The sequence below is a fragment of the Musca vetustissima genome, unplaced genomic scaffold, assembly GCF_032173495.1.
Source record: "Musca vetustissima isolate MV318-11 ecotype Yass unplaced genomic scaffold, APGP_CSIRO_Mvet_v1 utg75198, whole genome shotgun sequence".
Classification (NCBI taxonomy): domain Eukaryota; kingdom Metazoa; phylum Arthropoda; class Insecta; order Diptera; family Muscidae; genus Musca; species Musca vetustissima.
In genome coordinates, this window is record NW_026877125.1 from 61,556 (window position 1) to 76,192 (window position 14,637).

The following is a 14,637-nucleotide window of genomic DNA, read 5'->3' on the forward strand; positions in this document are numbered from 1 at the left end:
TCCATACATCATATTCATATTATTCCGCATGTTACCCATAGAGTTCATTGAATTCATTCCCATCATTCCCATATCCATGGAATTCATTTGGATGGAATTCTTCGCCTTCATTATTATCATCTGCAACATATCCATATTATCCAGTGCCAACATAATATCAAGTACCTCCATTATGGTCATTATATTCATTTTCATATCCTCATCCATATTCTCCAATACGATCATTCTTTTCATTAAAGGCATTCGACTTAGCATTTTAATTTGATTCACTACATTCATTCTATCCTTCATATTCATCATTAGATCATTAATTTTTATTATGACCATTTCATTATTAATTTTCATCGACATTACGATCTCAGTTTTTTGTGGTAGATCGAACATTTTTAGTACATCAACATTTTGGAGCATCATTAGTTGCATCATCATATCAATTTTCTGCATCATTACGTTTCTTTCCACAGTTTTCATATTTTTCATTAACTCCAGCATTTCCATAACATTCATTTGATTCATCATACCCAAATCGAGCATTTTCATCATTTTATGCATTAATAGGGTTCGTTCAGTTACACTCAAATCTAAAATATCCATTATTTTCGAGAGATCCATGTTGTTCATTATGTTCATGGTGTTAATTTTGTACACTTGATTCGGTTTTCTAATAATCAACATATTCTGCAACATATCCATATCATTCATTAACAACATATTATCGATAACATCCATTATGGTTATAATATACATTTTCATTTCCATGTCCATGCTCTCCATCATAGTCATTCGTTCCCTAAGAGGCATTTGGTTCATCATTCTGATCTTCTCAATAATTGTGCTTTTCTCATTCATGTTAAGCATTTGCAATCCTTTCATTTTATCGTTCATGGTCATCATGACATCATTTGTTTTAAGCACGTCCATCATTTTCATCACATCGACATTTTGGAGCATCATCATTTTCAACATCATCTCCATTTTGTTCATCATAACTTGCTTTTCCATTGTTTTCATATTTTTCAGAATCTGAATTATTTCCATGACGTCCATTTGATTCATCATTCCCATATTGAACATCTTCATCATTTTGTTCATTAATAGGGTTCTCTCATTCATGTTCAGACCCATCATATCAACGATCATTGAAACGTACATATTGTTCATCACGCCCATGGAGTTCATATCGCTCATCATACCCAATGAGTTCATTCCCATCATTCCCATTGTGCTCATTCCGCTCATCATACCCATGGAGTTCATTGGTCTCATAACTATACGCTGCATCATAGACATATTATTCATCATCAACATGTTATCGATCACATCCATTATGGCCATAATGTACATTTTCATATTCATATCCATGTTCTCCATCATCGACATTCGTTCCATAAGGGACATTTGATTCATCATTCTGATCCTCTCAATAATTGTGCTTTTCTCATTCATGCCAAGCATCAACAATCCCTTCATTTTATCATTCATGGTCATCATGACATCATTTGTTTTAAGCAGGTCCATCATTTTCATCACATCAACATTCTGGAGCATCATCAGTTTCATCATCATCTCCATTTTGTTCATCATAACCTGCTTATCCATTGTTTTCATATTTTTCAGAATCTCAACCATTTCCATGACATCAATTTGATTCATCATGCCCATATTGAACATCTTCATCATTTTGTTCATTAATATGGTTTTCTCATTCATGTTCAGACCCACCATATCAACGATCATTGAAACGTACATATTGTTCATCATGCCCATGGAGTTCATATCGCTCATCATAGCCATTGAGTTCATTCCGCTCATCATACCCATGGAGTTCATTGGTCTCATAACTATACGCTGCATCATAGACATATTATTCATCATCAACATGTCATCGATAACATCCATTATTGTCATTATATACATTTTCATATTCATATCCATGTTCTCCATCATCGACATTCGTTCCATAAGGGGCATTCGATTCAACATTGCAATTTTTTCCATTAATACCATTCTATCATTCATGGTAATCATCAGTAAGCTCTTCATTTTATCATTCATGGTCATCATGACATCATTTGTTTTAAGCAGGTCCATCATTTTCATCACATCAACATTCTGGAGCATCATCAGTTTCATCATCATCTCCATTTTGTTCATCATAACCTGCTTATCCATTGTTTTCATATTTTTCAGAATCTCAACCATTTCCATGATATCCATTTGATTCATCATGCCCATATCGATCATCTTCATCATTTTGTTCATTAATAGGTTTTTCTCATTCATGTTCAGACCCATCATATCAACTAGCATTGAAACGTACATATTGTTCATCATGTCCATTGAGTTCATTCCACTCATCATTCCTATTGAGTTCATTCCGTTCATCATACCCATGGAGTTCATTGGTCTTATAACTATACGCTGCATCATAGACATATTATTCATCATCAACATGTTATCGATAACATCCATTATGGTCATTAAATACATTTTCATATTCAGATCCATGTTCTCCATCATCGACATTCGTTCCATAAGGGGCATTTGATTCATCATTCTGATCTTCTCAATAATTGTGTTTTTCTCATTCATGCCGAGCATCAACAATCCCTTCATTTTATCATTCATGATCATCATGACATCGTTTGTTGTTAGGAGTTCCATCATTTGCATTACATCTACATTGTGGAGCATCATCAGTTTCATCATAATCTCCATCTTCTTCATGATAACTTCCTTATCCATTGTTTTCATAGTTTTCAGAATCTCAATCATTTCCATGACATCCATTTGATTCATCATTCCCATATTGAACATCTTCATAAGTTTGTTCATCAATAGGGTTCTCTCATTCATGTTCAGACCCATCATATCAACTAGCATTGAAACGTACATATTGTACATCATGCCCATGGAGTTCATATCGCCCATCATTCCCATCATATTCATATTTACTTCGATTGTATCCATCGACAACATGTTATCGATAACATTCATAATGCCAACTATTTCCATGTTCATGTTCATTACCATAGAGTTGAGCATATTCAAGCTATCAATTAGAGGCATTCGGCTTAGCATATTCATTTGCTGCACCAGAGTCAATCTTTCTTGCATGCCCATACCCATCATCACCATTTGGAGTTGATTCATTTCCATTGGTTGATCGATATTTAATTTGTTCACAAGACCGGTGGTTTGTAGTAAATCGATTATTTTCATAATATCGACATGTCGTAACATAATCACCTGCAGCATCATATCGATTTTTCTGACCATTTGTGTTGCTGTGATATTTTTATTTTGCATTGCCAATTTTTTAATTGCCTCCGTTATTTCGATAACATCCATGGATGATAACATGCCAATATTTGACATTTTTGTCATTTTATTTAGTAACCGTATGCGTGTAGGGTTATCTAGATCGATTAGATTGGTAATCATTGAGATATCCACTTTGTTTTGAATTCCATGGGATTTCATTGTTTCGATAATGCCCATTTTTTGTAGCATATCGATTTCATCCATTATCAACATGTTATCGATAACATCGATAATTGTGAGAATATCGTTTTTCATGGTCATAGGCATTTTCTTCTCCATCATCATCATTTGCATCCTGTACATTAATGGCATTTGATTTAGTTTTAGAATTTGCTGGGCAATCATTAGCTTTTGGGCGCCATTTAATTCATAGAGTATCTTCATGCGATTTATTAGGTCCATTTGATTGTTCTCCTTTAAAATCATTTGAATATCATTGGGTGTTTGGGTTGGATCCATTAATTTCATGGCATTTACATTTTCCAGCATAATTAATTTCAGCATCATTTCCATTTTCCCGATTAAATCTTCAGATGTTGGCATTTTTCGAATAACTTCAGAAATCTCCATCATATCGTAATAACTTAGCATATTTCGTATTATCATTGATCTCATGGAATTTTTCAACATTTGTCTTTGGTTGTCATCCGAAGCGATTGGGATCTGCAGATTTGACACCATATCCATGGCATTGGTTTTATTGATATCCGTAACCACTTGAAGGGTTTGCATGATGTTTACATCAATCACTCTTGATATGTTATCGATAATATCCATAATCGCGATTATTGACATTTTCATGTTGACCTTCATGTTCTTATTTAGCATATCGAATTTCCTGTTAAGCATTACAGAATTAATTACATCAATTTTATTCATAATATCCATTATTTCACGGCGAAGTAGTTTTCGCAAGGCCTCAATTTTCTCTTGGATATCCAAACGATTATTTATATTTAGTTTGATTGCAGCATCCGGCATTTGCACCAGCTCCATAAATTTCACCATATTAATATTTCTTAGCATTATGAACCTCAAAAACATATCGATTTTCGGCATCATATCCCTCTCTTTCATTGGCTGCAGGACTCCACTAAGTTCCATTAAATCAATTTGGCTCATTAAACCCATTTGCATTAATTTTACCAAACGCATCTTCAGCATCTCCTTATCTTCAATATTTAACATATCCACCAGCATTTGAATATCCATCATATCCATCACATTAGGCATTTGCAAATTCCCCATCAGCTCCCTTAACATTATATTATCGATAACATCCATTAGCATTCGCATTCGCATTCGATCGTTGGTTTTCATACTCATTATCATATTTAAACCCTCCATTATGCCCATACCTTGCAATTTCTCAATATTCTCCATCAACATTTTACGATCCGTCATCATGCTTGAATCCACCTCCATAATAGTTTCCATCATATCCACAACTCGCATAACCTCCAAATTTTTCAACATTATCAAATTCAACATAATTTGCATTTTATCGATTCTCTCCATTCGATCCATATCTCTTAAAACATTCCGCATTTCCGAAATATCTGAATCTTGCAGCATACCCACTTCAATCATTATCGCCATTTTATTTCGAATTATCATCCGATCATTCATATCCATATTTAGCATATCGATTAGACGTTTCATTTCCATGTTATCGATAACATTTTGCACATCCATACGATTATGCATTTTTTCCACGGAAATTCGTTCAATATTTAGACGTGATAAAACTTGTTTCAAATGTTCGATTAGCAATTGACCACGATACATTTGTTCCTTATCTTCGACCATGGACATAGATGTGCCACGAGAGGTTTTTTCTTGGGGCATTAAGATATCATTTAAGCGTATACTTTTACGCGATTTTCCATCCAATAAATTTAAACGGCGAGCGGTGTCATAGAGGAACGATGATGATTCGTTATCGTCCGATTTGGAGGATACATGTTTATGCATATGGCGGGATTTTTTGTTATTCTGAAAAAAATATTATAGTTTTGAAAGAATCTCACCAAATACAGTGTTATCGATAACAACATTCTCGAAACAAACTGGAATCGATAACACCAGAAATCGAAGTCGATAACAACGATTACTTTAGAAACTCTAATCGATTACAATCATTTCATAAGAAAACATATAACAATATCAATTATAAGATATTGTCATCGATAACAATAATTTCTAATTAAATAATGATCGATAACAATAATATCAATCAATTAATAATATGTATACAAAAACATTTCGATAACAACTATTGTATCACAGAAAATATAATAGTTAACAGTAATTTTGATAAAAATCGATAAGCGAAAATATTTTTTTTAGAAATTGTAACGGATAACTTCTATTTCATGAAAAACTATCATCGATAACAACAATTCCATTCGAAATTATTATCGATAACAACAAATTTGTTAAAAATTATAATCGAAAATGACTATTTCGTTGGAAATTCTAACCGATAACAATGATTCCATAAAAAAACTATAATCGATAACAAATATTTCAATAGAGATTGCTGCCGAAAATTATTATAACTATAGCACATTCAAATTTGGAATCGATAACAATGATTTCCATAACCGTTAAAAACAAATTTCGATAAAAATCGATAGTCAATAACAACAATTTTGTTAAAATTTTAACCGATAACTACAATTTCATGAGAAACTATCATCAATAACAACAATTTCATTCAAATTTTTTTAGTTTTTCTAATCGATAACAAATACTTTGTCAAAAATTGTTATCGATAAGCTATTTTATCAGTAATTTTAATCGATAACTTCATTTTCATGAGAAACGATCAACGAAAGACTAACTGTAACTAACTCCGATAACAGAAAATTTCCTTGGAAATTATAATCGGTAACTTCAGTGTAATGATAAATTATAAATAATATAATCGAGTACTTAAATTTCATGAGAAACTATCATCGATAACATCGACCTTCATCAGAAATTCTAATCGATAAATCCATGTCATCAGAAAGTATATTCGATAACTGTAATTTTGTTAGAAATTATGATTTTCTGAGAAATTATGATCGATAAAATGTTTTTTTTTTTTAATTATAATCGATAAGAACAATTTCTTTTCAAATTAATATCGCTATCTATAATTCCAAAAGCAATTGTTATCGATAAGAATAATTTTATCACAAATTATAATCGATGTATTCATGTTCATGAGAAACTATAACCGATAACACTAATATATATAGTGGCTATAATCGATAATGATTATGTCATTTGAATTCTAATAGAAATTATAGTCGATAAATCCAATGCCATGAGAAACTATCATCGACATCAGTAATTTCCATAGAAATTATAATCGATAACTGAAATTTCATGATAAATTATAATCGAAAACTTAAATTTTATGAGAAATTATTACCGATATCGACAATACATATATTTATTGTCGATAACAAAAATTTCTATAGGAACTATTATCGATAACTAAACTCCCTATAGGAAATCTAGTCGACAACAAATAATGTCTGTACAAATCATTGTCGATAAAATTATGTTTATAGAAATTGTCGTCGATAACTATAGAAACCAGTGCCGATAATAATGATTTTGATATTAAAATGTTTATCGATTACAATAATTTATCGCTAACTGTTTGTCGATAACTATTATTATTGACGAAAATCAGTATCATAGAAATAATCTCACTTACCATTTTCATATTCGTTCGATCATCCATCATTTCCATTGTTGGTTCTTCCATCGATTCCATTTGTTGAACAATAAGTTCATCGACGAGGATATTAAGGAATGCCCGCATACCAACATCTTCAGCCATAAGGCCCTCCACACTTTCACGACTGTTCAACATATAATTTTCCCGGGAATCCCGTCCCATTACAAGAATATCTCGAATATTGGGACGTTGAGATCTCATATTTCCCGCCATCATTCGAACATTTCCCTTAACATTGTCAATTGTCGGAATCATGGAATCCTTGGTATAGGTCATGGGTAGAATTTCATAGAGAGCGGGTATGATCAACATTTGTGTATCCTCACGTTCCGCTAATGCTAGGGTAAAATCATTTACAAATAATACCGGATTCATACGTTGGCGCCCAAAGAGTGCCAAACGTTTTAACATTTCAAAATCACGACAACGCACGAAAAGGCGATATAGGCCGACAAGCTGACGCAAATGCATTTCATCGTTCATCGAGAACATGTCGGAGCGTGCCAGCATGCGATCATCGCGAATTAATTCCAACATAAATCGCATTTCATCATCGAGAGGCTGTAAAAGGATATGATGGGGGGCGGGCATGAACATTTGTGCTGAAAATTAAGCAAATATTACAGTCTACTTACTCCCACAAACATATTCTCATCCATTAGCTCATCAATTGAAATATCATCTACCATCATATCCTGCAGAGGTAATTCGATTTGTTTCAAAACATCTAAAATGAATTTCTGACGTAGTAATTCATCTCGAGTCATTGTATAAAGACGTCCAATGCCTAGACGAAAAGGATGGAATCCAAATGAATTAATTCAGGATCAAAAAAGTAACCCTCCTCTCCCCTCCTTACCATTTTGTTTGCCTTGAACGTTACTCAAATTCAATTTTGGTCTTTCGACAATAACTCTGCCTGCCACCAAACCGGCCAGGCATAAAATAAGTATCGTAATTTTCATATTCGAAAATCTCTACTCCTTCAAACGAAAAAAATCCACTTCTTCACTGAACTCTAACAACCAAATGAAAAGACTTGATGTGACTGCGATTTGTTTCAAACATTCAGATGATTTATATACCCTCTTAGGCATCTCTAAATACAGGGCGTTATCATCATCTGCCTACTGCTGCAGGTCGTCACATTGATGGTTAGCGATAATGCTTTCTTTTATTCCTTTCTTCTGCTTCTTCTTCTTTTTTCTGTATCTTCCTACAATTCTTTAATTGTTTCTTAATAATTAATTGCTGCAACATAGTAGCGGCGATTATTGTTCCAACGAATACGAATATATGCAACGGCCAAACAATCAACCGCGCGGGACCAAAAATTATCTTTTTGCATACCGTTGTTGTTGCTGCTATTGGTGTATTTGTTTTATGAGTTTGTTTTGGTTCATGAGCCTACCAAAATCTACACATTATCACTGTTCAGCCAGGTCCAGCAACGATCTAATAATGCCTTTCACGATCCACCATAAAATCATCGGTTTTAAGGTCAGAACATTTGAAAATGAATCTAATATTGATTTTAACTGAAGCACACACACGAAAATCAGCGATGGGAATTTTGAAGTCTCGAAAAAATAACACGGATGCATAGAAATTATCTATAACAAATATCAAAAAAAGGAGGACTTTTGTCGATAACAATAGATAGAAATTATTATCGATAATAACAAAATCTATAGAAATTATTATCGATAATAAAAAATCGATAGAAAGTATTTTCGATAACAGTAATTTCTATAGAAATTAATTTCGATAACAATAATTTCTATAAAAATTATTATCGATAACAGTGATTTCAATAAAAATTATTATCGATAACAGTCATTTCTATAGACATAAGTATTATAGATTACAAATATTTCTATAAATATTATTATCGATAACCATAATTTTCATGCAAAATTTTTGTTTAAAGCTAGAAATTCAACAAACATTTTTTAACGATAACAGTAATTTCTATATAAATTATTATCGATAACAAAAATTTCTACACAAATTATTATCGATTACAATGAATTCAATAGGAATTATTATCAATAAAAAAAATTCCTTTAAAAATTACTGTCGATAACAGTTTTTTCTACAAAAAATGTGTATCGATAAATGTTATTTCTTGAGAAAATATTATCGATAGCAAACATTACTATAGAAATTGTTGTTGCTAATATTAATTATCGATAACAATAATTTCTATGAGAAGTAGGAGCGATAACAATGATTTATATAACAATTATAATCGATAACGGCAATTTCTATAAAAAATTTTTGTCGATAACAATAATTTCTACAAAGTCGTCTATATAATCATAACTTTCATTAAAATTATTATCGATAAACATAATTTCCATTGAAATTATAATCGATAATCATAATTTATATAGAAATTATTAACGATAACAATCATTTCAACAGAAATTATTATCGATAAAAAGAATTTCTATACAGATTATTATCGATTACAATAAATTCAATAGAAATTATTATCGATATTGAAAATTTCTTTAGAAATTATTACCAATAAATGTTGTTTCTAAAGAAATTATTATCGACTGTATTTGTATATAACTATTATCGATAACAGTATTTTTTACAGAAATTATTTTCGATATCAAACATTTCTATAGAAATTTTTATCGATAACAAAGATTTCTTTAGAAATTTTTTATCGATAACATAGATTTCTTTAGATATTATTATCGATAAACATGATTTCTATACAAAATTTTTGTTGATAGCAAAAATTCCAAAAACAGTTTTGACGATAACCATGATCTCTCTATATTTGTCGATAGAAATTATTATCGATAATAATAAATTCTTTACTAAATAATAATAATTGGTCGGTTTCCTTGCTGCAAGAATGTACTAATTTTTACTATTAGTGTCGATAACATAAAGGACAAATTGTTATCGTAGTAAAAAATTATACATTCTTGCAGGTTCTGGAACAGACATACTTTTTACAGAAATTATTTTCGATATCAAATTTAACTGCACAAATAATAATCAATAACAACAATTTCTATAGAATTTTTTTCAATGACAGATTTTTTTTATCATTTTCAGGCTGGTCAACAACCTCACATATTTTCGTGGATACACGCATGAATGCCTAAATATTCACCAACAAAAAGGCTTATGTCGAACCAGGTATGTTTACTCCAATTTACTACTATTACGATATAAATACAATTTATAACAAGTAATCGAACGGGGCGAACGGTATAAAACGTTCACCATGTAATGTTAACATTCAAATTACATAAATCGATTGGGACTTTATGTGGGGTCCATTTTATTGTATTGTGCTTTAGAAGGTTGGTTTATGATATGAAAAAAGAAATAAATAAATACCAAAGTGGATCCATACCAAAGCGAGGATCGATATATCCCATTTGCAATACCACGCATTCTAGAAGTAGTATCAATGTATGTGCAAAATGTCATATCTCAATCTTAAATATTCCAAGCTCTATAGTAACATACAGACGGACATGGCTAAACCGTATTTTATTTATTCTATAATTGACAATATTGTATTTTAGATAAAACTTTATCAAACAAACAAAAATGATAACAAATCCATTGGATCGTAGAATCCTTCATATTTGTTATGAAAATTACTTATTTAAGTGCATATATAATATTCAAAAAGTCTATTATATGTACCCTGGGTCGTATGAATAATACACATTCATTAAGTATACGCCCTATTTAATTTCGAAACGATGCGTCACAACAAATCATATTTTTGTTTGTTTTTTTTTCATTTCCTTTCGGGGAGAGTAATTCAATAAATAAATAACCCGTTTCTTTAACACACACTCTGCTTCTCTATATACCTTTATTTGGGGAACGAGAGAGAAAGAGAGTGAAACGCAATATGTCACATTCCTCTCCATTCTTACCTCTCACTCTTAACTGTCCCTTCATTAAACTGTTATTCTTTTAATATCTACATGCAATGCATGGGTGATTAGATAGGGAGAGAGAGAGATAGCAACTAAGAGAGAACAAACTAAAGCCACGATTTATATCAGTGTTGAAAAGAACTAAATTGAGAGTAAGTGTGTGAGAGATAATCATCAAAAAATGTCGGATGAAAAGAGAATACGTTTTTAGACATCAATGCTATCGTACTATTTTGTGCATAAGTGATTTAAATCTAAACAGTTTTAATAAAGCGCATCGTTTAAATTTTTAAGTATTTTTATTATTTTTTATCTAATAAATATGTTTTATTTTTAAAATCCGTTATTTAAATGGAAATGTGTACATATTGGTATTGAGCAGTGTCATGCAAATCTATTGATCTCTTTAGATGTTATTGTATTGTAAAGTCTTCCCAATAATTTATTTAAAAAATCGTTTATATACCGTTTATGGAACTAAAATCTTCTCAAATTTCTAGAAACATACAAACATATATAATATCATTCCCCATTGAAGCTCTAAACAAATGCAAAACCACTTTAATCTATATATATATATATATATATATATTATTATTATTATTTTCATATTGTATATATTCGTACAAAAGCAATGACAACAACAATGAAATTGAAATCAATCTTTTTCAATAATCAATAAATAAATTTAAAAATTTAATGCATGTCAACAGACCAACAATGTTAATAGCAATAATTTATTTCATTTTTAAATACATATTTTTAAAGACAAATGATATATATATGTGCATGAGTGTGTGTTTACATACAGTCGGTGTGTTTCGATTGCAATATTCTAAGGATATCTTAATATATAAAAGACGTTAGTAATTATCATGATGCTTCAAATTTTGGGTATGGGTTGTTGTTGATGCGTAGGCGTGAGATAAGGCTGGGTTTTTGGAAATTCGAACTAGAAGGATACGAAAAGTACTAAAATGTACTAAATATGGTACCCTGTTTATTGGGCAAACGGGAAAGAGTTAGAATTTTGAAATTTGGAATGTGGGCACTGATGAAATGGAATAGAAAGATGTACAAACGGGTTTTTGTAACTTCGACCTATAAGTGTACGAAAAGTACCAAAGTTTACTAAATTTAGTTTTATTTGTGTATATATTGAACATATATAGCTAGAATCTTGAAAATTGTATATGGAATACAGGTTGGGAAGTGGTGTTGATGTATGGAAATGATTTTACAAATTTGTATTTATGTGAATGAAAAGTACTAAATTTGGGACTATTTGCATTAAGTTGAACGTATAGAGATGGAATTCTGAAAATACGAATTAGGATTACTATTGCAGTGCCAGATTGGGGGTAGTTTGGCGAATTCGTACTTATGTGTACAAAAAATACTAAGTGGTACTAATTGATACCTATTGGTACGAAAAGTACTAAATTTAGAATGGAGCTGGAAACCTGAAGTTTGGAAAAATGGTTGCTGTTGGAATATGCAATTCAGATATGGATGCATTGTGCTTATGTGTACTAAATGGTACTATATTTGGTACAACATGATTATGTGTGAACAGATAGAAGTGGACTCCAGAATTTTGGAATTAAATTACTGTTGGAGTGTGGATTGACGTAGTTTAGGAAATTCTTAAATATAAAAACTAAAAGTACTAAATGGTACCAAATAGTTTACAAATTGTTCTTGTGTGAACGGATAGGGCTGAGATACTGAAATAGTTTAATTAATATTACAGTTGGATTGCAGAATTGAGATATGTCGGTAGTTTTGAAAATTCGTCATTATGTGTAGCAAATGGTACAATTTGGTACAATTTTGATTAGAGTTAACGGATAGAGATGGTATACTTAAAATAGGAATAAAAATTACAGAATTAAGGAAGTATTGTAATTTCGTATTTATGGATACGAGAAGCACTAAATGGTACTAAATGTGGTATAATTCGTTTTGTATGAGCGGGAATCCTAAAATTTGAACTTAAAAATAAGGTTGGAGTGTAGGATGAGACATGGAGGTAGTTTTAAAAATGTATAATTATGTGTACTAAATGGTACTAAGTTTAGTACAATTTAGATTTGAGTGAAAGGATAGAGATTTATGGATTTGAAAATAAAATTACTCTTATAGCAAAGGATTGAGACAGTGTTGGAAATTCGAACTCATAAGTAGGAAAAGTACTAAATGGTACTAAATATGGTACAATTTAGATCTATGTGAACGGATGGGGCTGTTATCCTGAAATTTATGAAGAAAATAACTGTTTCAGTGAGGCAGATTTAGAAATTTGTACTTACGTCTACGAAATTAGTTATTAGTTATTATTAGTGAACGGATAGAGCTGGTATCTTTAAATGTTGATTTAAGGTTATTATTGGAGTGCATGGTTGGGGTATTTTTGGAAATTCGTACTTTGGGTACGACAAGCTCAAAATTTGGTACAATTTGAATTTTGATGAAAGGCTAGAATTCGAATACTGAACGTTGCAACTTAGGTTACTCTGGGAGTGTAGGAAAAGTACAGAATGGTACCAAATATGGTACAATTTAGTGAACAGAACTGGAGATCTTAAATTTGGACTTACGATTGAAAGCAGGTTTGGAATATTGAGATTGGTTTGGTATATCGGTACGAAAAGTACAGAATGGTACCAAATCTGGTACAATTTGGTTTTTAATGAACAGACAGAGCTGGAATTCTTAAATTTGGACTATTGAAAGCAGGTTTGGAATATTGAGATTGGTTTGGTATATGGGTACTAAAAGTACTGAATGGTACCAAATCTGGTACAACTTGGTTTTTAATGAACAGATAGAGCTGGAATTCTTAAATTTGGACAATTTGAGGTACATTTGGAAATTTATACTTATGAGTACGAAAAGTACTAAATTTGGTAGAATACGTAAGTAAGATTACTTTTAGAGTGTAGGATTGATGTAGTTTTAGAAATTCTTACTTATGAGTATGAAAATTACTAATTACTGGTTGAATCCTGAGATTTGGAATTTAGATTACTGTTCAAGTGTAGTATTGAGCTATGGAGACAAATTTGGACACTCGGAGTAAATAGAATAGAAACTTCACTAAATTTTGAACAATTTGGATTTGGATAACGGAGAGAGCTGACAGAGGGTTAGAAAGAAGGACCAAAGGGTTTTTGGTACAAAATTTAGTGGTGGTGATCGTAGAGAGGTAGTCTAGAAACTTTATATTTATGTGTTCGAAAAGTTATAATTGGAACTACATGTGAAACCTGTACGTTTTTGCTAAAATGTGTAATCGAAATAAGAAAGAGATTTTGGAAAATAGTGCCAATGTGTATGAAGAGTACATAATGGTAATAAATTTGATATTAAATGTATGAATAGTGGTGGAATTCAGAAGTATAGTACATCAAATTATACAACATTTACGATTTCCATATGAAATATTATTTTTTTATTCCCTTTCCGCATACGAAGTAGCGGGTACTTTGCTAGTGTGTTATAAATTATAATTAAAACTAACTAATCAACGTTGTATGTGAAATGTTATGCTCTTATCTTAAATTCTTCTTCTTCATATATATATATATATATATATATACGACTCTAACAACTAGCCTGCACTCAGAGATAATAATTGCGCGCGAT